Source organism: Mus caroli, chromosome 16, assembly GCF_900094665.2.
Source record: "Mus caroli chromosome 16, CAROLI_EIJ_v1.1, whole genome shotgun sequence".
NCBI lineage: Eukaryota > Metazoa > Chordata > Mammalia > Rodentia > Muridae > Mus > Mus caroli.
In genome coordinates, this window is record NC_034585.1 from 23,530,282 (window position 1) to 23,554,213 (window position 23,932).

Genomic DNA, 23,932 nt, shown 5'->3' on the forward strand with positions numbered 1-23,932 from the left:
ATTTTCCTTTATAAAATGCAGTCCACTATCTGATACACCCAATACATGCATGCACGGGCACAAACACACAGACACACATATACACACATACACATACACACACCCCTACCTTTTCCTTAAAGCAATTTGCTTAGCATAGTAACTCCTTATCTGAGATGCCTGACCGGCAAAGACTTATCAGATGGAATTCAGCAAGTTCTTCCACAGTCTCTTCCAGGAGAAGGAGAGACACTTGGATGTATCCTAGCAGAGCTTAGTCTCTGGCTTTGGAGCTGGCTGTAATGGTGAAACCATCTCCCCAGGCTTTGACCTAGGCTGCCTCTTGCTGTCCTCTCTGGGTCTGTATAGCTTCCTTGCTTGTTGCTACACAGAAGCCCACATTGCGGTTGAGAATAATTAAAATGTTTTCTCAGCTGTTATTTTGTCTGTGGTGTGAGTACGGTGGAAAGAGAGGCTTCTATGGATTTAGTAAAAACAGGAGAATTGAGGGCAGAAATAAACACATGAATGAAAACAAGGGATGCTTCCATGCATGCTAAGGAAAGTACAAGCTTGCCACAAAGAAGTTATGTGAAAAACAAAATAAAAAGACAAACAAAGCCTTACTACCCTCACTCCCGTGCTCGCTGTTCTTCTCAGACCAGCTTTGTCAATGCTTAAGGATAAAGACTCGGATCTGCTGTAGTCAGGGACTTAGGGAGTAGTGATGACAACAGAACTCAGACCGGAGATAGCAAGATTTGAACAAGTACTCATTGTCCCGCTCCTGCTCCCAGCTGTTTTCCAAACACAAAGGATCTCTAAATAAGATCTGTAGGTAGGCCAGGCCCTGGCTGACTTGCGCCCTCGCGCCCTCAGCCTGCAGGCAGCACTACTCTGTGAGTTCAGAGGACTATTCCCCTGGTATCTAGTGTCTGTCCAGGCAGATGAAATGTCAATCATGCTTAGAACACAGAATCCCCTGAAGACCTGCACTATGTGAGATCATATGATCGTATCCATTTCTGCTGCAGTTTTTCAGAGCCCCTTTCAAAAAATAAGATTTGAATTCATCTGTGTAGTTGTGCCCGAGGACCCATTTCTACCAAGCTGCAGTTGGCAGGGGATTAGAGGCATGGCTTCTGATTTGTTTTGTTTTGTTTTGAATCCAGGTCTGTGCAAGGCTGACTATTTTGCTGCCCACAACTGTGTTTGGGCGGCTGCGGTGAGCTTTCCCACTCTGCTGCTCTGCGCTCACCTCAACATCCTAATCCCGTCTAGTTTTCTGTCCCTAGCCTCAGAGGAGCAACAGATGAGATAATAGTTCAGCCTAAATCCATTAATTTGAGAAGAAAAACAACCCACAAACATCAGCTTTTCATATCTAAAGCATAAGTAATAAAGGCAGTAACAGGAGCCAGAAGGTTCTAGAAAGGCTGCCAGTGGTGGGGTCAAAGTCCTAGTGCAGTCTAAGGAAGTAAATCTGCCATATGATTGCATGTAGATTCTTCCCTTTTTCTGCCTCAGTTTTGCAATCAATTAAAGTAACGATTGACTTCTCAGTCATCACCCGCCTACAGAGTACACTTGTGAGCAGTACAACCTTGTCAGAGGCTAAGCTCAGTCTCTTCAGTGTTCCCTTATTTCTATGTGAGGGAATAAGGTAAGAGGTCACTTTGCTTACCTAAGGGTCACATGTGGTAACATACAGTGTTGACACCCCACATGGAAACTCTGCTCTAGAGTCCTGGTCTTGAACCTGACCTCTATAATATTTCTCTAGAAGCACCAAGCACCCTGAGCACGGGTAGATTTTTCTCTCTATCTCCTATTTTGTTTGTCTTGGTCCAGGCAGTGAGAGATACACTGCATCATGATAGTCCCTTCCTAGTCTCTGTTGTTCTCCAATGGAGGCTCTTTCTGGAATGTCATGAGTCTCAGCTTGGAGAATTGTTGGTGGTGCCGATGGGGTGGGGTGTATAAGCTAACATCAAAGAGTCCTATGGCTACTGCACATACTTACATGATTGATGCTTGGACTCAGTGAGCCTGAGGACCAGCAGAAAACACACATACAGACGCACACAGAGAGACACACACAAAGACACATACACACAGAGACACATACACAGAGAGACACACACATACAGACACATACTCAGATACACATACACACAGAGACCACACACAGAGACACATACCACACACAGACACACATACTACATACACATAGACACACTCAGACACAGACACACACATAGACAGACAGACAGACAGACACACACGCACACACAGACACACACAGATACAGACAGATACACATAGCACATACACTCTGGTGCACACAGACAGACACATAGACACACACAGGTAGTCTGGTACACACATGTAGACACACACACACATACACATTGACAGACACACACACATACAGACACACAGAAGCAAGAGACCAATGATGCAGAAGAGAATGTTGACAAAGTAAGACAGTGTGACAAAGTAAGATAAGGGGTACTGTGATGTTCTCTGGTTGCTGAAAGGACAAACGCATTGGGATGCAAACCTTTAACTTAGGGATGGCCTCTGTTCAGGCTCAGGACTCCCTTTAAATGATTTGGGAAGGAAATACAGAATGGATAGACACACCACCAAACAATCTGCTGTGTCAGGGAGCATATATTCAAATGTGAAAATATAGCATGAATTCTAGTGTTAGGATATGAAGGTTCCCAATACTACAAACCATTGTTCCACGTCTAAAGATATCTTAAAACATCCTTTGAAACTGCTAATAGCTTTTGAGATGGTAGTGAAGGGTTGTAGCTAAAAAGCATCAGCTATTTGGGATGTTGTTACTTGTATGTATATAATTACAAGGTTGATCATATGGTATTGAATACCCAACTGGAGCATTCCTGGCGATTCTATGAGATGTAATATCACACACAGCAGATACCCCAATCCCCTGGCTCTTACAATTTTTCTGCCCCATCATTAGTGATGTTCCCTGAGTCTTAGGTTCAGAAGTTATTTTGTAGATGAAACATATGGGGCTGTCCACCACACATCAGTTGATCTCTAACTTCTGATCAGCTGTAGTTTTCAGTAATTGTTATTTTTATACATTAAGGTCTAAAAGTGTCTCTCTGTGTGGTGTGTGTTCGTGTGTGTGTGTGTGTGTGTGTGTGTGTGTTTCACAACAATAAAAAAGAGGCTAGAAGTTATGAATTTGAGAGAAAACAAGGAAGAGGAGGTATATGAAAGAGAGCTAGGGAGGAAAGGAAAAGTGAGGTAATTAGATTTGAATTTCAAAAATGTTTCTAAAGCACCAACTTTGTGAACCCTGATACACTTACTTGTAGAGGAACTTGAGAAATTAACACAACACCCTTGTCCTCTTTTAAATGAATCCAAGTCTAGGGTTGAAATGGGTATTGAAAAGGCTAATCCATGTTAATTGCCTAGTGTATGATAAACAAATGGAAAATGGCAGTTCTTATTACTTACAAAGATCAGACTCATTACACTGTCTCTCCCTGTCATTTGCAAATGATCCTCATGGTTGCTCAGAAAAACCCTTCCTGCCTTGAGTCTATTAAAATCCCATTTAATGGCACAGTCTTTTGATGGCAAAGTATGTAGGTCTGAGGCCTGTAGGATGGCTCAGCATAAGGGTGTTTGCTGTCAAGTCTAATGGCCTGAGCATAACTCCCTAGACCCACAGGATAGAAGAAAACTGCTTCAGCCCATTTTCCTCTGATCTCTATGTGCTGACCATGGCACAAATGTACCTACACAAATATACATGTTACACACTAGATAGGTGTGAGATTGATAGATAGGTAGATAGATAATAGATAGATAGATAGATGATAGAAACATGAGGTTTTGTAATTCTCAGATGCATCTACACAAATTCATATACATCATGCATAGATAGATGATATATAGATAATTGTAGAACACATTAAAAACATTGGGTTTGGTGGTTTTCAGATACATCTATGTTAATTCACATGCATCACATAGATAGATTGATGATAGATAGGTAGATAGCAGGTGATAGCTATGTGATAGATAGATAGATAGATAGATAGATAGATAGATAGATAGATAGATAGATAGATAAAAAAACATTTGCAGTTCTCTATCAGGAAGATACCAGCCTATATCCAGAAACAGAAAGGGCAAACAGATGAAACTATGGTGTTAAATGAAATTTCTAATCGCCTCTGGGCACTGCATATTTTTTTTCTTTCTGAGTGCCGTGTACTTCACATGACTAGGATAAGAATCTGAAGCATTCTTCTTGTGAGCTGGGAAATGTGAATATAGTCAGTGAGAACATTAAAAGGGGCACAATAAAATACTTGTGCCCTTCGTGATCAACTATCTATACTCTGTACTAGCATCCACAACATAAACTTTCCTTTAGGCTTTCCCCTCTACTCCTGACTAGGATATCTCTCATCAACAAGATAGAGAGGAAAAAGTTGGGATTCCAGTTGCAGTATCTATTTCAATCACAATCACATAGCTTGAAGCATGTTGGTGGAAGTCTCCAATCTTTGTAGCTTACTTGTGTTACACAGTGGGGAAAAATGTTCTTTTAATCACAGGAGTTACCAGTAACATCTAATTGATTTGATCATGGAGTCACTGTTATCTCTGGTATTTTATTTCATTCACATCTCATAATGCAAGACCATCTATATTAGTCAGTGTGCTTCAGAAAATTGAGCCTCTGGGGTGCAGATATGTGGTAGTGGTGATAGAGTGTTTTTGTGTATATTGAGGACAGAGAGGGAGGGAGGGAGCACAAGACAGGGAGAGATAACAAGTATGTGAGAGAGCCAGAGAGGGGGGGGGGAGGGACTTCCATTAAAATAAATACTATGTAACAAAATATCATTACTATAGAATGAGCTGTCCAGAGAGTGCTAAGGGGAAGATGGGGGGAGGGGCGTGGAGAACCACTGGGATCATCATCGATCTTGCAGTTCAGAAGAGAATTCTTTTCCTTTGCTGGTTGGATGAACCTCACCATATCAGCAGGAGTGACAAGCCTCACTCAGTCTACTGACTTAAAAGTTAATCATATGTAAACAAACCTTTGACAGCCATATCTAGCTAGGCAACTGGACATCAAACAAGAAGTCATCACAGCCTGACCACTTGAAAACAAAAAAAGTTAACCATCACCATACTTAGTGTGTATGGAACAGCTAAGTTCTAAGAATTCTGCTTAGATAAATAAGTCACCAACTGGGGGAACTGTCATTACCAACATGGAAACTGTAACCCAGGTAGGTAAAGTACTTTGTGTCAAATGAGATGTTAAAGGACAGAATTGGCATCTTAATTCAGCCGACCTGGTGAACTACTTATTTATTCTACAACACCTAAGGCAAAAGATTATCCTCCAGTTCCACCATGACTATTCATTCTACAGTTACAATCTGAGTCCCTAAACGATAAGGCAATCTCATCAGCATGGAGAATAGGACAGTTTTAAGTTTTGGGTGGCTGTGGTAATGTGTGATTGACCCAAGGAGGAAGAATGGCAGGCAGGTCCTGATTATGAGGATTCCAAAACACTGGAAAATCATCAGTGAAAGAAAATAAATCCTCCCCTCAAAGAGGTTCTGCATTTTGTGGGGGCAAAACCCTACAGGTCAACAATGTGTTAAGAATCATTCATTTTAATATCTTTGCCTATACAATAAGACAGTCTGGGATGCATAATGGCTTTTTCCCTGTGGTGAGCCTATTAAACAGGTTACTTCGTCTCTGTGCTTTCTTTCCTCACCTGTCAAACTAAATATAGATGGTGCACAGCATCCTCTAAGATGCATAATGTTGCTTTAAGTAACTCTGCAATTCTGAGTCCTGTACCTTGAACAGTGATATGTAATGTTTATGCTGTGAGCCTCCGTGTAGAGCTAAGGATGTTTGAACTGACCTCCTTGTAAGGGAAAATGTACTTATATTGCAGACTTACAAAGGTGTAAGGAGCACATCAAATTTGCCGGCATGTATATCTTTTTAAAGGATGTGCTAAAATGTAGATTGTGGTTCATCTAGAATAGTCCTAATAATGACAGTGCTGTGCAGATTGAGATGTGTGCTCTCCTATTCCCTGTTGTCCCACAAGGTCTACTCCTCCTGCCTCTCTGTCTCATGACTTCTCTTAGCCCTGTGGACATTTGGTGCCAGTGCAGGAATAGGTATTATATGATACAGTGACTTTATCAAGTAGCTAGTCCAAAGAGCTGGGGATGACAAAGTTTCAAGAGAAGTTGAACAGAGTTTGTTTTGAGACAGGATTTTGAATGTGCCTATTGAACAGGGCTGGTCAAAAACTCTCAGGGATCTACCTGCTTCTGCCTCTGCCTCCAGAATACTAAGATTAAAGGCATGCACAACCACTGCCTTGGCAAATTTTTATTTTTTATTTTTAGAATTATTAATGCAATGTATAGGAGTGCATTTTTCTTGCATGTATGTCTGAGTACCTGACATGTGAATATCTGATGCCTGAAGAATTCAGAAGAAAGCATTGGATCTGCCGGAACTAGAGTTATGGGTGGTTGTTATAAGTTGCCATATGGGGCCTGGAGATTTAAGTTGGATTCTCTTGAAGAGCAAGTGCTCTTAACCATTGGGCCATTTCTCCATTCCATAAATATATGTTAGACACACACATACATACACATACATACACAAACATATTTAGAGAAAGTATTTTCTGGGTAGAAGGAGATAGAGAGAAAAGTTTACTTAATGGAAAGTCTGTGGAATCATGTAAGAGCCCTTGGTGAGAGAATCTGAACACTATCAAAGGCAAGGATGCTGGAGATCAGAATGTGTGCCAGTCAGCCAGCAATGGCTGGAGGTGAGTGATCTTTTATATAACTTTGGGTGGTGATTTTGAGCCACAAATGATTATTTAAAATCATTCTGGATAATTTGTGCAGCAACATGGGGGAATTACATGTAACCCTTGGACAGAGCATTAGAAGAAACGCATGGCTTTGGATTCCCTTCAGCTATGACATGTTGGGAGATTTGCAAAGCAGAGACAGAGCCTTCCCATCTGCACATCAGTCTCAGCTATGCTTTCTCCTCTGGGACTTTAGCGGGAAGTTACATTGTATAATATTTTCTTCCTATTTATATCATTTTATCCATTGCCATGAAGCTGATGCATTGTATCAGAAGGGACAATAAGATAAGGTGTGGAGGACCAGGGAGGAACAACAGATTTCAAAATCCATTCCTATCAATGTATATGTGCAAGCAGCTGCTTGAGTGAAGACTTTAGGAATGATTTTTTTCTTAAAGACAATAGGAAATGAGCGGAAGGTCTTCACATGTGCCAGGGATGTGGCTCAGCAGGTAGAATTCCATCCCATCACCCTGACAGCCTGACATTGGGACTCACAGTGTGGAATGAGACATGGTAGAAAGAAAAAAATCAATTCCACAAGTTGTACTCTGGCCTCTCCATGGCTATTACGGCATGTACATGGAGACAAGCACAGCATATACATACATGAACATGTGTACACACACACACAAAACACTCACACACACAAACAAATAAAATGTAATTCATAAGAAGTCAGTAGTAACAGCACAATCTGATAAGATTTGTATTTCATCCTCATTGATTGGAAGGGTGGGGGATGGCCTAGGGAGGGGACTGGAGAAAAGTCGGGCAGTGGGCAGAGCATCCCTGTTAGGATGCTAGTGGGGTCCAGAAGAGACATGGAGGAAGAGGCCAGGACTGAGTAATCCAAGCAGAACACAAAACAAGGACCAAGAGTGAAAAAAGCCTGGTGGGATTATACAATTGTCATGCAGGAACATATGTAGCTGTCTAATTCAGAACTAATGGACTACTATAAGAAAAAGACCCCACCCTTTCTCGCATTTAACCTTACATATGACCACATGCAAGGTTATATGAAAAACCAAGGAGCCCAAACTGTAAATATTTTCCAACTTGAGAGTATAGTATATGGCCAGCCTTTATGGAATTCTAGCTGAATTCCTGCTATATTAAGAATTCTAACTTGAATACAATTTACAAAACACAAGAAAATCAAGAAGAAGGAAGATCAACACGTGGATACTTCATTCCTCCCTAGAATAGGGAACAAAATACCCATGGGAGGAGTTACAGAGACAAAGTTTGGAACTAAGATAAAGGATGGACCATCCAGAGACTGCCCCTCCTGGGGATCCATCCCATAATCAGCTACCAAATGCAGACACTATCGCATATGCCAGCAAGATTTTGTTGAAAGGACCCTGATATAGCTGTCTCCTGTGAGGCTATGTCAGTGCCTGGCAAATACAGAAGTGAATGCTCATTGTCATCTATTGGATGGAACTCAGTGCCCCCAATGGAGGAGCTAGAGAAAGTACCCAGGGAGCTGAAGGTGTCTGCAACCCTATAGGTGGAACAACAATATGAACTAACCAGTACCCCCAGAGCTCGTGTCTCTAGCTGCATATGTAGCAGAAGATGACCTAGTCGGCCATAAATGGGAAGGGAGGCCCCTTGGTCTTGCAAACTTTATATGCCTCAGTACAGGGGAACACCATGGCCAAGAAGTGGGAGTGGGTGGGTAGGGGAGCAGGGCGGGGGGAGGGTATAGGGGACTTTTGGGATAGCATTTGAAATGTAAATGAAGAAAATATCTAATAAAAAATTTTAAAAAATAATTCTATTTTGAAATTTTAGAAGCAGAAACATCAATCCCTTTCATCATTAGAAAGGGTGTTGTGTTGGTTCTATTCTTCAGAACTTTGGTTCTATTCTTTAGAACTTTGGTTCTAAGGAATAAGTTAACTACTTATTACATTGTGAAGTTAGCTATGCTATTTTTATAATACAGGAACTAACTGACCTGGCTGTTTTTTTGTCAACTTGATGCAAGCTAGAGTCATCTGGGAAAAGACTGAGAAAATACTTCCATCACAAAGGCCTGTTGACATTTTCTTGATTAATGATTGATGTGGAATGGCAGAGTCTACATGAGAAGTGGTGTTCCTAGGCAGTAGTCCCAGGCTGTACACAAAGGAGCAAGCTGAGTGAGCCCTGTGGAGCTACTCTGTAACCAGCATCAAGTGTCTCTGCTTCATTTTCTGCCTCCAGGTTCTTGTCCTGAGTTCCTGTGCTAACTCCCTTCAGTGATGGATAGTGATCACTAAGTAGAAGCCAAATAATGCATCACCCACCCCCAAGTTGATTTTGGTCGATGTTTTATCACAACAATAGAAAAACTGGAACACAAACCAATTGGCTGGTATTCATTCTATTGCTAATGGTCACTAAGTTGCCTCATAATAAAGTTCTGGAAGTCTGAATGCCAAATGGTCAAGAAGGTATTAGTTTTGGATCTGTGTCTTCCTAGCTGTGTAATCTTGGTACATTATTTATATTCTGAACTCCTCTGTTTCTCCACTAAAAGTAAATATAATAGTATTATCAATGTTACTAGTGGTTGGTGTCAGGGCTGGGTGTTTTCAGGTTCCTGACCTGACCTCTTCTTCAAGGATTTGAAATAAAACCTCACAGATTTGCAGCATCAAAAAGGAAACTCTATTTTAAGCTAAGCAATAGAAAAGATCAGACTCCACTGCAAGAGAGCATCAGACCACAGGAGCAAGGGTACTCCAGGGCTCTGACTACTGATTGTGGTTTCCTTTTATGGACTATAAGAGAAAGAGAGGTTGGGTTGCTAAATGGCATAGTAAGGACAGTTCTCTATTTTGATTGATAGACTCGGTCACATAACCATGTTAATACTGTAGGGTATAACCCTTCCCAAACACATCTAATTTTAATCACATGCACACCTGCAGTAGTTTGAATTAAAACCATTCCTATAGACTCAGATATTGAACTCTTAGTCCCCAGTAGATGGAGATGTTTGGGAAGGATTAGGAGGTGTGGTGTTGTTGGAAGTGGTATTTCAAAATCTCATGCTATTCCCAATTACTTCTTTCTGTGTTTGTCTTCCTGTCTATACTGTATGCGAATCAAAACTAAACTCTCAGCTGTTGAAAGCCGGCCTGTGGTTTACAAGAAATGGGTACACCTGGGAAGCAATCTGGGGCAGAAAAGAGAGGGGAAACTAGGTGGTTGAGAGAAAAATGGAGCCAAGACAAGATTCCTGATCAACGCTCAAATGTTTAATGGCAAATTCGCTTATAAAGAGGGGAGGGGAGGCCCCCATTCCCACCAATTCATTCTTGGAGCCCAGCTGCAGATGATGAAGTGCAGGATAGGGTAGATACCAGAATAGCTCCGCGGCCTCCCAGCAGGTAGCAGTATCTTGAAGAGGAAAAGAGACAGTGGCTGAACAATAGAATGATCTAGGAAGGCTCCATCCTAGGTAATCTCCTTAGTGTCAGAAAGGTCAAGGTCTGGCTCAGCCTGCTTCAGGTTGGGGGGAGGTTACACTCAGCTACTGCTTAAGTACCATGTCTGCCTGTCTGCTAATAGGTTCCCTACCATGGTGTCTAACCTTCTGGAACCATGAACCCAATAAACTCTTCTGTAAATTGACTTGGTCATGGTGTTTTTGTCACAGCAATCCAAAAGACCAAGACAACATCCAATTAAGCATAGGCACAAGGTAGTGAAATAGAGTCTCCCTTAGTTTGCTTAAGGACACAGGTTTGCTTGTCCCATGAGAGCTGCAGAAGTAAGGTCAGGGGTGGGGAGTGGCTGCAACTGGAGGCATTGGGAATAGGCTCGAGTAGAAACTATCTAAGTTTGTTTCTAGGGGAGGAGAAACTTATCCTATTGTACAGAGAGAGGTGTGTGTACAGCTTGATTCAGGTTCCTAGGAGCACTGTCTGGCACGAGGTTTTACGGCGGTAAAGGAGATGTATTGCCAAGTATGTTATTAGAAAATGAAGTTGTCCAGGGGTGAGTCCCCTCTCAGCTATCCAATATGAAATGGTCAGCCTTGAAGTCATAAACTTATAAACAACACTACCTGCACCAGGTCATATTTTGTATTTAGTGTATGTGTGTGTGTGTGCGTGTGTGTGTGTGTGTGTGTGTGTGTGTGTGTGTGTAAAATACATTAAAAAAAAAAAGCAAGAAGCCAGGATTTGATGGGGTTGGAGGGTAGGAGGCAGTGTTCATAGGAGGAAAAAAAAGGAATGAGGTGTTTTTATTTTAATGGTAACTTTTAAAAGGAAAATAAAGGGGTGGAGGGGTGTCCATAACCCAATCTAGTTGGACTAGGCTATCCTTGTTCTTTGTTCTTTTGTCAGCCTCACTTGCAAAGGGTGATGCTTGGTGACAAGGACTGGGTTGTTACACGCTTAGAGAAGGGCCTGGCACAAACTAATTGTTCTATAATGTCATCTTTTGGGATTGGTGTAGGAAATCGTCGAGATTATGAGCCAGTATATGATTATGAGGATGGAGAGCAGACTAAAGGTGAGAGACTGCAGTGAGAGAAGCTTCATTCTATACCCCCAGTGAGATGTAAAACACATTCCAGTCACCAGAAAAGTCATAGAGAGGAACAGGGCTTGATTGTCTAATGACAAATATGCACAGGTGTCTTTTGCACTTAAAATTAAAATCTTAACTCTATGGAGGCATTTCAGAACATTCTTGTAGTCCCAGCTCATTGGAAGTAGAGATGGAGGGTGACGAGTTCAAGGCATTTCCAGCTACTAGGGAATTTCAGGCCAGCCTGGCTATGAGATCCTGACCTTGGAACAAAATCTAGAGTCTGCTACTGTTTCTCCCTTCTTTCTCCCTTTGTTTTTTATTTTATTTTATTTTATTTTATTTTGTAAAAATAGGGGTTAAGTTAAATAAAGTGACAATCAATGAATATACATGAGGAATATTGCAAGAACAAAGAGCAGAATATTACGAAAGCCCCATGGTTCGGTGGATCAGAGTGAACAGGAGGTTGCTTTGCTGGTAGTCAGACCTTTGAGGACATGTGGGGTCAGATGCAGTCTCATTGAAAGCAGTTTGCAGGCTCAAATCTAGGCCCTCCCTGCCTTAGAGGCTGAGCAGACTGAATTCAGCTGCTGAGCATGGTCTCCTTGCTGTCTTCCTCTGCTCTGTCATATTGACAGATGCATACACCACATCCCCACCGGCTTCATTAAATATTGACTGAACAAACAGTTTACTAAACACAGTTCCGGGTCTTCGATCAGGCAGACACTTGTCTCTGATTTTGTTCAGTGTTATCTTGTGAATCTTTGACAGGTTACAGGGAAAAATATTTAAATGTGATCTAGACTGTCCTGGGTGCAATTTGATAAACAGAAGTCAAATACAGTTTTAGTTGTTAGTGACGTCTTTTTTTTCCTTTTCATTTATTTTTTTTTTGAGTTCTGATATGGATCTCACCAAATACACAATCATCATATCTTTGAAAATTTTCTGTTTATAGTTCTAAAAATAAGCTCATTGGTTTTTTGTGGCTACTATAATAATCACTGGTTTAATAATTTAAAAGAATAGATATAATAATAATAATAAATAAATATTACACATTTACATAATATAAAACATTTAAAATATGATTAAAAATAAAACCAAAACCCTAAATGTGTCTCATAGGATTAAAGTTATCAGCAAGGTCACCTCCTTTTTCTGGAACTTTTTGGATTTTTCCTTGCCAGATTTTGGCTAATGACTGCTTCTTACTGCTTTCAAAGCCAGAAGCATGAAGTCTGTGTCTTTAAAGAAATTACATCAAGTTCTTTAAAAAAAAAAAAAACAGTTCTTTACAGGTATAGATTATATATTGAGCCTATTCTCTGGCATCCCTTCTCTCTCTCTCTTAAAGACTCTCGTTATAGAGCATTGTGTGTGCACAGATAACCTGAGATAACTGAGAAACGTTAACTGTATGTGTAAGCCTCCCTCTCCATTTCCTATGTAGTGTAATTTATTCCACAGGTGAGGTACTTAGATGTGAGCATCTCCAGGCAGGGGAGTTTATTATTCTGTCTACTACAATGAATCAATATTTTACAATGTACAATGATCTTTCTTAAGACAGACGCTACATAAATACATTACAGATATTACAAGCTACAGTTTGTGTTTCTAGTATAATACAATTCTGATTAGTAATGGTAAAATAATTTAAATTATTAATTTTAAGAAAAATAAGATATCAATAATTTATTCTTTTTTTCCCCGAGACTGGATTTCTCTGTATATCTCCAGCTGTCCTGGAACTCACTTTGCAGACCAGGCTGGCCTCCAACTCAGAAATCTGCTTGCCTCCACCTCCCAAGTGCTGGGATTAAAGGCGTGCACTACCACCGCCCAGCTTCAATAACTTATTCTTTTTGTTTGTTTGTTTGTTTGTTTGTTTTTGTTTTTTGAGACAGGGTTTTTCTGTATAGCTCTGGCTGTCCTGGAACTCACTTTGTAGGCCAGACTGGCCTCGAAATCCACCTGCCTCTGCCTCCCAAGTGTGGGATTGAAGGCATGCGCCACTACGCCCGGCTCAATAACTTAATCTGACAATGCTACATACTTAGTTCATAAGCAGCTAGTTATATGCATGAACTCATGAATGCATAGGGTTACCTGTGCCTGAAGGGACAGTTTGCAATAATGGACAAACAGAAAGAATCTTGTTAGAAAAACAGAATCTTCTTCCTGGCATGGTAACTTAGTCATCTGAGGAATCTCAGATTTTAAGATGTTTATCTACTTAGGGGACCAGACTAAATGTTCTCTGTGGCACAACTCATAAATATTTTCTTTCCGACTTAAGACAGCAGAAAAGATAAGGTTGCAAAACTACAAAATTGAGCAACTGAGACATAGTCTATATTTCTTGAAAGTAAAACAAGACACTATGTCCTCGAAGATTAAAAAGAGATAATTTAAGATATACTGTGGCTGAACAGTCATGAATTTGGGTAAAAATAGTAGAACAGCCCAGCAATAGTGATAGCAATCACTATTAACATCAAGTCTGAAAGAGGTGGACCAAAGAGATAACAAAGCAGGTCTTATCTGCCAAGCGTAAAGATCAGAGTTCAGTTTAAAGAACAAACATGGTAGAAAGGAAGAACTAACTCCCGAGGCTTTCTTTCTGAAATACACACACACACACACACACACACACACACACACACACACACACACACACACAGAGGTCTCTGCAGCCTACCTAAGAACACACTCAAATACACCACACACACACAAACAGAGGTGGAGAAGGAGAGCAGTGTAAAATCTACTCATATTTCTGGTTGGGTCGGAATATTAATTATTCTAAACATGTTTGAACATTGTTTCATCTCTCTGCTCTGTTTTAGTTGGATGTCTTAAAGGATAATATGGTTGTCATCAGGAGAGATGGTCTGTGAAAACCTACCAGATAGTAGGCAAATAAACTTTTGTACCTGATGAGACTTGTGAACACCTGAGACCTCTTGTGCCTGAACCCACATTATGTAATAGCACTGAAGGGCATCCCACAGAGTGGGGTAAATAAGGGATTTTTCCTCCAAATAATTAGGGAAGAAGGCTTTTGCATGAAAGAAATATTGAGAATTCTAAGACGGGTATTCATTCAGAAAAACATATTCTTAAAAATCTTTAAGCTATGCTCTGTGTGGTGGCACAGACTTTTAAACCCAGCCCTTAAAAGAGGCAGAAGCAGGTGGATCTCTGAGAGTTCAAGACTAGTATAGTCTACACAGCAAGTTCCAGGATAAATAGCCCAAACCAAATCCAAAACAGAAGGAAAAGTTTGGGCATGTATTATTCTAAACATGTTAACAAATTAGCAATAATAAGCATCTCGAAGTACTGTAACTTTCATAGATATATCTTTATTTTAAAAGTACTGTGGGTATAGTTACATTTATTGCCAATGAGAAATTTTCACTTACAAGAATTAATATGTATATACCTATGTAATTTGCTTGTATCTATCCACTGATATGTCATTTGTCTATGATACAGTCTTAGCCAAAGTCCCATTGCTGTGAGGAGACACCATGAGCACAACAACTCCTGCAGAGAATAGCATTAATAGGGGCTTGCTTACAGGTTCAGAGGTTTAGTTCATTACTATCATAGAGGGTAGCATGGCACCATGCAGGCAGACATGGTGCCGGAGAAGGAGCCTCGAGTCCTACATCTGCATCCACAGGTCACTTATCCTAGTCCTTCCAAATACTGCACCCCTTATGAGCTGATGGGGTCCATTCTCCTTCACACCACCACAGACACTCTGCATAACACTGCTGTGCCTTCATGTTGCATGGCATGCCTATTGTGCAGCCATATGAGAGCATCAGACTTTCTTACACCCTCCTTATAATTTGGGGTTATTTTCTGATGCTGGGAAAGTGATACATGTTCCCTTGAGTGATACATAGATTCTTTAGGTTTTCACTGTCTGGTGACAGTGGATTCATGCATTCTACAGTTTATTTAGCTTTTCATATTTTTTAAAGATTCATTCTTTGTGGGAGGCCAGAAATATATAGCAACAAAATGTTTATTTTCTATTGGAATTTACAGGCACCTGAAGGAAACATTGTAATAAAACCATGAAAGTGCTACGAAATGGAAATAAAGGGGTTTTTGTTTGTTTATTTTTTGTTTATATTTTATTTTTTTTTTGAGACAAACTTGATGGCTCATCTGGTAAGATTATTTGTTACCAAACCAGGAGGACTTCAAATTCCCATAGAATTCACGTAAAAAACCTGTGTGGTTGACTGCACCACCTGAAAACCCAGTTCTGGGAGGAGGGAAGAGACAGGAGGCTCCCTGGAGCTTGCTGAGAGGCAGCTGTCATAGTTAGAGTTTCTATTGCTATGATGAAAAGCCATGACCAAAGCAAACTGGGGAAGAAAGGGGTTATTTTGTCTTGTACTTCCACAGCACTGTTCATTATTGAAAGAACTTAGGACAGGAGTTAAATCAAGCAGGGCAGGAATCTGGAAGTAGGAGGTACTGCCAAGGCAATGGAGGAGTGGTGCTTAAGCTTGTTCAATGTGAATTACTCAGCCTGCTTTCTTAAAGAACCCAGGACCATTAGCCCAGGGGTGTGATCTCCCAACAATCACTACTTTAAGAAATGCTCTATAGGCAGTCCCACAGTCCACTTTTATAGAAGCATTTTCTCAGTTGAGGCTTCTTCCTCTCCAGTGATGCTAGCCTGTCTTTAATTGACATAAATCAAGCAAGCACACCAGCCTAGCTCTGGGGTCAGTGAGTGACCTGACTCATCTCCCCGTGTATGTGTAGTGAATTTTGTTGATTATTGATAAATGTAGGTAGGGCCCGTTGTTAGCATTCTGTCTAAACTCCACCCCACAGTTACCTGGCAATAGCCAGGTAGACCTGACCTTATATAAAAGGGGTTGCTAGCCCCCTCCTCCTTCTCTCTTTCTCTTGCTCTCTTGCCTTCTTGTTCCCACTCTGTCCTCTCTCACCTTCCCCCTTCTCTCCCTATTCCCTTCCCCCTTTCTTCACTTGTTCATGGCTGGCCTCTACTCCTCTTCTCTCTCTCTCTCTCTCACTCTCTCTCTCTCTCTCTCTCTCTCTCTCTCTCTCTCCCTCCCTTTCCCTCTGTCTCTCTCTCTCTCTGCCTTTCTCTTGCCTTTCCCTTGACTCTCCTCCCCATGCCATGAATAATCTCTATTCTACACTATACTGTCGTGTGACTGATCCATTAGGGAGGAGGGATGCCTTGGCATGGCCCTGCTGAGAGACCCTCTTTCCCCATACCATACCACACCTCCATAGACCATATCCCGCCTTCTCCTTATCTTTTTATAAACACATCACCTGTCATTTGGGGGTGGGAGGAGTTCCATTCCTGGGCAGGTACAATCACAGAGTGCTTCCAGTCTGCCCTAGAACCTCTGCATATATGTGTGGTTGTTGGCTTGAAATTTTGGGAGGAACTCCTGAGAGTGGGAACAGGGGTATCTCTGACTCTTTGGCCTGTTCTTGGGACCCATTTCCTACTACTGGTTTCTGACTTCCAGCCTTGCTGTAAAGGTTTGTGCCTGTTCTTATTGGTTTTTTTTGTTGTTTGTTTTTTTGTTTTTTGTTGTTGTTTTGTTTTTTGGTTTGATATTCAGTTGATGTCTCTCTGAGACTTGCTGTTTTCTGGAGGCAGACAGATTTGGAACATGGAGGAGTGGAGAGAGGGAAAGCTGAGTAAGGATACACTGAATGAGAGAAGAATAAATACAAATCGAAAGAAAGAAAGAAAGAAAGAAAGAAAGAAAGAAAGAAAGAAAGAAAGAAAGAAAGAAAGGAAGAAAGGAAGAAAGGAAGAAAGGAAGAAAGGAAGGAAGGAAGGAAGGAAGGAAGGAAGGAAGGAAGGAAGGAAGAAGGGTTAACATGCATGAGATGCAAGCCAGTAAGCAGCATTCCTCCATGACCTTTGCTCCAGTTCCAGATTCTGTCCGGACTCCTAAAAGTGTAAGATACAATAACACCTTTCCTCCCTAGGTTTCTTTAGGTCATTGCATTCATCACAGCAGAAGAACTCCTAACTAAGGCAGTACTCTGCCCACCTGTCTTTTGTTGGGATGCTACACCATTCCCTAGATGCTACAGATGTTGACTGCTAAGAAAACAAACAAGCAAGCAAACAATCAAACCCCTCATCATTGAAACATTCAGAACTGCTATGTATATCAAACAAGACAGTATGCACTGGTCAATTGTCCACCTGTAACAGGCCAGCCCCTATGTGCAAGCAGTGAGACCCCAGGACAACCGACCCTACAGAGTTTTCAAGGCTTCACACTGAAACCCAATTTCCCTCTAACTGCACTGGTGTCTAGACTCTTGCTATGTTCAGTCTTGCTTTCATTTCTCCATTTAAAAGCTGACTTTGATAACAAACAAACTGTCTTAAGATTTTGGTTCTAGAACAACTCAACTTATGATAGTGGTCAGAAATGCACTACAGAACAGACTCTGAGATTTTGATTTTGTGTTCTGTGATGACCCAATTGCATGGCAATCAAGACCTCATCCATGAGATATGGGAATGCAAATGGCTATTTTCATGTTTAAGCAGTATAAATACTGTGGCAATGACAAGGTGATAACTTTGCAGTGGCGTTGAGATAGAGGAGTAAACTTAAGGAATGTGGATCTGAGTAGCTATTGGGGAGGTATTTTTGGTATATTCACTAGAGAAAATAGCCAATTATTCATTGAAAACTGGGGTGCTAAAAGGTCCTCTCTGGCAATCTTTGAAGTGATTCTTATTACTTGCAGGTAGAGATCATATCAGCTAGTGAGAAGCTCCATCTAAATGTAATTGTGAGACCAGCAGAACTTCAAAGGAGTTTAATTTACAGCTCACAAAGTAAAACTGGATGTCAGGACCCAGTCCAAAGTAAAACTGTGTGCTTGCTTCAGAGAACAGGGGTAAGCCTCATGTCTGTGATACTCATGGTTAGTGAGTATTCTTGGTCACACAGGGCAAACCCTTCCAAAGTAGAGCATAAAGCAATTGCACTTTGCACATCAAACCATTAAAAACAAAGTAGATTGCAGGGAATACCACGTTGGAATATAGAACTGAAATATTTAGTAAGTGATGTGGAGAACTTCAACATTTCAATTGGAGCTAGAACAAGAAAGGGCATGTCAGGCTACATATGTGTAGTAAGGTCTTTTGCCAAGTGTGTCATGTGACTTCCCATATACTATACTACAGTGGCACAAGAGTTATTTCTTGAGATAAGGGTAGAGTCTCTGGCAGGCCTCATCAGAAGATGGTAAAAGCATCTATGCCATTGGCATCCACGTGCATTGGAGAATGCTCAAAACATAAGGAGACAGATATTAGGCATGAAGTAAACAAGACACTGAGCAAGCCTGAGGAAAACAGCTTTCTCTGACCTGGGGACAAATTTATGCATTGCATGGAATCATAAACTCGGCAGCCTGCCACGGCTATTACAAAACAAAAGGATACATTTTACATAACCATTAAGCGAGTCCAGCAGGAAAATTGGATTAGCAAGTGTCTCAGACTCCCATATCTCTAGCAAGTTCTCCCAAGATAGCATTCAGCTCAGTCTCGCTCCTCCAAAGTTCTAGTAGAAGAGCTAGTAGAAGGAAAATATGGTGGCTCTGTTCATAGATTACCCCACTCAGTAGGTTGGCGTGAGCCCAAAATGAACTGCTGTAACCATACAGCCCCATGCAAAGCAAGCCTGTTGAACTCTGGTGATGGGGCATACAAAATGGAGAAAGTTCTGTTCAGAAGCACTCATTGGTAATGACAAACAAACTGTTCAAAATAAATTACAATTCTCTTGGCATACTGTGTGTGTGTGTGTGTGTGTACAAATTCTGCACAAATTTAAAGCCTTTTTAGGTTGACTAAGAATTTATCAAGCACTGTAATTTAATCTTGATAATTTCAGGTATGATAGCAAACTCAGTAAGGATTTTTTTCTTTCCTTTTAAGTTCAGGGATAAATTTGTCCTAATCACATATTTGCAGCCGTGACATGTGAATTTTATTATTATTTATTTATTTTTATAAAGAATTGCCTCCATTTCACTTAATGGAAGAGCATTAGTGCTTCTCTTTGGCACATTCAAATGTCAACATCGCTGTTCTTATTTTGTGAGGTCATTGTTAGTATATGAGTTATATACTTGTGTGCATGTATGATAACCAAACACAATTACTAAGTCACATGTATATACTGTATGCAGCACTGGTATGTTGAAAGAGAAGATTCAAATCATGAGCTAGCTAGTGTGAGGTTTCTATCATGATAATCAGAATGGCATTCAGTTGTTTGCTGACATCTGAAATATAAGAGTATTGATGGAATAGCATGTAATACTCCATACATGCTTTCATTCATGTCTAAACCCATTTTAACACATTACCTCAAATACTGATTTTTCTTTTCCTAATGGAAGCTCTCCAATCCTCTCTCTAGTTTTAAGAACAGTACATAATAATGATCCCTAATGACATTACAAGATGACAGTGGCCCAGAGCATCCTGCTCCTATTTGACTATGACTCAGGACAAAATAACAGCCAACTTAATGAATTACTGATTTTGCATTTCTACATTTGACTATTTTGGGTCCTAACTAGGTACTGTTATGTTAGGAATCTGAAATTACCTTCATAAACTCATGCTCGAAAGTTTGTTTCTCACAGGAGGAACTACTCTGAAATGCTTTAGAACCCTGCAGGATACAGCTCTAGATGGAAGAAGGATAACACTAAATGGAGGCTTAACCTGACAATGGCCCAGCATCACTGCCAGCTTCCTGGTCTACCATGATGGGATCCATTTCACCCCCCCCCCCCACCTTGTTTTTCAAAAAAGCGTTTTTCTGTGTCATCCTGGCTGTCCCGAAACTCCCTCTGTAGGCCAGGCTGGCCTTGAACTAACTGAGCCCTGCCTGTCTAGCCTCCTAAGTGTTAGAATTAAAGTGCAATGGCCACTAGACTGATTGTCTCCTCTTAAAGTTTGTGTGAAGTTTTAATTTAGAAAGGGCAGCATGAAATGAGGGCACTATCACTTAGGAAGGAGGACAGTCAATCTAACCCCAGGTCTGTTGTACAATGCTGATTTGCCAATTCTGAAATGAAAAGATGGAGAAAACAGTGACTATGCTTCAGCATCACCTCAGGACTTGATGCAGAAGTTCAATACTACTGTCTCCTCATTTTTGATCCTGTGGGTCCAAGGGAACCTACTTCTCAGGGACCAGTAGTTTGGCTCATGGACTATGGTTAGTGTTTGGCAACTTGACACAAACTGGAGTCATCTGGGAACAGTCCATCCAACGGTGGATATGTCTGTGAAGCATTTTCTTGATTAATGGTTGTTGTTGGACGTGCAGCCCCTGTGCAGGTGGTCTTGCTTTGTATTAGAAAGCAGACTGAGCAAGCACAGAAAATGAACCTGTAAGTAGCTTCTGTTCCACTTCCTGCCCTGACATCTCTCGATAGTGGAGTGCAACAAAGACAGGTAAGGCAACAACCCTTTCCTCCCCCAAGTACTGGGTTTTAGTCACTGTTCTATCATAGCAACAGAGATGCAAACTGGGATACACCAAGAGTTTTTTCTAAATTTGAAAGCATGACTGATTCATTACACTTCAAGTTCTTCAACAGACTGGCAAACAGAAAATAATGGTCATAAGGGCAGTTTGGGTTATACTGACATGTTTTAATATGAACATTGTTATTTAGCCAGATTATCTAAGGTGATCTGACTGGTGCTACTTAATAGGGGGGTCTGGAAGAATATTTTTGGTTTTCAGGCAAACCACAGGTATGTCTTGGTACTGCTGGACGTTAATTATAAATTAAAAAGTATAGTAATCCTTGTCTGAGACAAACACGGTAACTAGAAAATAAAGCTTCTCGGGAAGAAAGATCTGAGTTACCGCTCCAGACAAGCCACCTGGACCATCCGCAGCTAAGAGAAATCAAGCATTGTGGGCGAAAGAGCAGATAAGTATCATTTGCAGGCCTGAGACTAATTGCAGCAGAGAGAGTTATAATTTCTCCTGCTAATGCCTTGCTTACAAGCGTCTCCGGGAATTAAGACCAACAGTATTGCAAAGAAGCTCAAACCAAATGGGAAAAACTTGATTCTAAAAGCAAATGCACTGAGAAATAGATATTGCCAATCTAGCAGAAGTTCTTAGAACCTCGTCTATCTCCATGGCTGGGATGATGTAGTCAGCATTTATTTTTATAAATGCACGTTTGGTTTTTTAAATTTTTTTATTAGATATTTTCTTTATTTACATTTCAAATCTTATCCCCATCCCTAGTTTCCCCTCCAAAAATCCCCTATTCCCCTCGCCACTCAACAACTCACTCACTCCCACTTCCTGGCCCTGGCAGTCCCCTATACTGGGGCATAGAACCTTCATAGGACCAAGGGCCTCTCCTCCCATTGATGACCGACAAGGCCATCCTCTGCTGCATATGCAGCTAGAGCCATGAGTCCTACCATGTGTTTTCTCTGGTTGGTAGTTTAGGCCCAGGGCGCTCTGGGGGTACTGGTTAGTTCATATTGATGGTCCTCCTATGAAGCTGCAAATCCCATCAGCTCCTTGGGTACTTTCTCTCACTCCTTCATTGGGGACCCTGTTCTCTGTCCAATGGATTGCTGAGAGCATCCACTTCTATTTTTGTCAGGCGCTGGCAAAGCCTCTCAGGAGACAGCAATATCAAGCTCTTGTCAGCAAGCTCTTGTTGGCATCCACAATAGTGTGGTGGTTTAGAGATTGTATATGGGATGTATCCCCAGGTGGCATGGTCTCTGGATGGTCATTCCTTCAGTCTTTGTTCCACACTTTGTCTCTGTAACTCCTTCCATGGGAATTTTATTCCTCCTTCTAAGAATGATCGACCTATCCACATTTTGGTCTTCCTTATTCTTGAGTTTCATGTGTTTTGTGAATTGTATCTTAGGTATTCCGAGCTTCTGGGCTAATATCCACTTATCATTGAGTGCATATCATGTGTGTCCTTTTGTGATTGGGTTACCTCACTCAGGATGATATCCTCCAGATCCATCCATTTGCCTAAGAATTTCAGTTGCTCCTCTCAATCCTTTCTCTATAAGATTTCTCTCACAAAGTTGAAAGTATTTCACCAGAGATGTTTAGGGATTTATATTTTTCCCTCCTCTAAGGGTTATCCTGTAACTAGGGGCCAACAGGGAGGGACAAGCGGTGATGCTCTTCTTTGCCGTGAATAGAAAATTCTTTGAGTACCACCTGTGCTCCATAGTTTTACATGGAGTTCTATTGAGCAGCCCAACACTCTACTGAAGTCACTCTTGTACAATTCCATCCTTTCCCCTTGTCTGCTCGTCTTAATCTCTTACAGATTTCTGGTCACAGCTTTCCCTCAATAAGTCATTATTAGCACATAGCTTCCCATTTAATGCTCTACCTCAAGATACTTGGAAGACCGCCACAGTTTTATTTGGTGGCCATTTTCCATCTGTCTACATCACACAGCAGACTTTGGTAAAGGCTTCCTTCCACCTCCACTTGATTTGTTTGATTTTGTTTTTTAAGAAAGGCCTTACAGTATAGTCCAGGTCACACTGTCTTCACTGCTCACATGATCCACCTTGGCCCCTTGAGTGCTGGGATTGTGAGCATGTACCGTGGCTTTTCATTTCTCTCCCAAGACCAACACCAGTATGGCTTTACTTTGGATAGTCTTGGGGGCATTTGTATTCCTTTAATCTTGCTCCAATCTTCCAATGGAACCTTTTTCATTTCAGTTCTCAGTCCTCCATGTGCAGTGTGGGCTTCAGGTCATGATCTTGAAGCAAAGGCAGGAGAGAGTAGTATGGACTTGCCTTGAGAAAGCACAACCCAGCAACTCTGCACAGAAAGACAAATCAAGCTACTCACGCCCCTCCCCACAAATCATAGAACAGATGTCAGGGTTTCTATTCCTGCACAAACGTCATGATTAAGAATCAAGTCGGGGAGGAAAGCGTTTATTCAGTTTATACTTCCTCATTGCTGTTCATACCCAAAGGAAGTCAGGACTGGAAACCAAGCAGGTCAGGAAGCAGGAGCTGATGCATAGGGTATGGAGGGATGTTTCTTACTGTCTTGTTTCCTCTGGCTTGCTCAGCCTACTTTCTTATAGAACCCAAGACTACCAGCCCAGGGATGGTACCACCAACAAGGGGCCCTCCTCTCCATCACTACTTGAGAAAATGCCTTACAGCTGGATCTCATGGAGGCATTTCCTCACCTGTAGCTCCTTTCTCTCTGATAACTCCAGCTTGTGCCAAGTTGACACAAAACCAGCCAGTAAAACAGGCATGGAAAAATCCAGAAAAACACAAAATCGACTATACTAATAAACCAGAAACTGAATGAACCATCCCAAAAGCCAACTATC